Source organism: Arachis ipaensis, chromosome B05 (assembly GCF_000816755.2).
Source record: "Arachis ipaensis cultivar K30076 chromosome B05, Araip1.1, whole genome shotgun sequence".
NCBI lineage: Eukaryota > Viridiplantae > Streptophyta > Magnoliopsida > Fabales > Fabaceae > Arachis > Arachis ipaensis.
This window is the reverse complement of record NC_029789.2, coordinates 145,368,692-145,370,110: the sequence shown is the minus strand read 5'-3', so window position 1 is coordinate 145,370,110 and position 1,419 is coordinate 145,368,692. Positions and strand designations below refer to the sequence as shown.

Below are 1,419 nucleotides of genomic sequence, written 5' to 3'. Positions count from 1 at the left end.
AGGGGTACAGCTGAGAAAAAATTAAAAAACAATATTACTTAAACTTTTAAATAATAATTTTATTTAATAACAACGAAGGGCATATGTTTTCACTTTTCACACGTAGCTCAAAGTATATTATTATTATAAGAGTATCTGTTAGGGAATTAATTAGGGGCCAGCCAACTTCTGCCAACTTTTTAATGGATTGGATCTCGAACCCCATCTTAACAAAGGTAAGTTGATATACATAGATGTTTCTTCTTTTAAGTATTATGATATTTCTTTTTCATACTAAATAGATATTTTTTAATGTATTTTTTGAATTTTTTGTATTACAGATGTGGATATTTCTATTTTTTAAGAATTATACGATTTTTTTTTAAATCCTATAACTGGACATTTCTTTTGTTAAGCATTAAGATGTTTTTTTTTATATATTAAATAGATATTTTTTTATATATATTTTTGCAATTGTTCAAAAACAGCCCGTGTTCCATCACTCCTTCTTCTTTGAACAACTCTTGAAGCTGAACCAGATTGTACTTTCCGCAAAACTGCACCACCTCCATCGGCATCGCAAGGTCGCTCCTCCGAGTCCTGACATAAGCTTTGTTTCATTGATCACCAAAATGAACTTGTCGAAAGTGGCCTTCAGCACGGAAGAGTGCCGCCGCGGCCTTTTACAAGGTTGAGGTCGGGGTCCACCTCATCGGCGCCGTCGATGACGAGATCGAGGCGGGAATTATTGTTGAGGACAGAGAGCGGGATTCCGAGAGAACGTGCTTATTCCTTAGTGCGCTTGAAGGTTGGAACGCCGATGATGTTGGAGAGTTGACCAATGGAGAGGAGATGACCGAGCTTGGCAACAACGAAGCGGCGGTAGAGCCGGTGCCGAGGTCGAGGACCATGCCGGACTTGAGGTACTCGATGGCTTTGTCGGCGGCGAGCTTCTTGAGGTCATCTTGCGTGAAGGTAGGGGTGGAGAGGGCCTGACGGAGAGGATCTGTGTGTTATTGTTGGGGTATGCAAGTTAATATAGAAGAGATGGAGAAGATTTTTATAATTTTTAATTAAGTTTACTTAATCAATTTTTAATTATTTAAATTTTGAATTTAAAAAATTTAAAATTAATTATATGTTTATGGCTTAAGAGTTCAATTTATGTGCGCCATGGTCGTGCCACTGTCTCATCCAACATGGTTACTGTCTAATTTGTCTTCCTATAATAATAATTATATATTACCACCAAATTAATTAATCATAGGTATAGGTTATTTATTTTCTTTGACAATTCCATTTAATTTATTAATTATTATTATACAATACACCATTATAATATTACTAGGAGATTGTGTTACAATAATGGTGCCTGTGCTTCCGTTCATTGGACATCGCAGCTAATACAGAAGAATATTTAATGTTAGGAATAGAAAATAG

At 35.7% G+C, this 1,419-nt stretch overlaps 1 pseudogene; it reads right to left on the bottom strand.

Annotated features, from left to right (window-relative positions):
* On the bottom strand, positions 416 to 1,374 carry LOC107641482 (annotated as a pseudogene).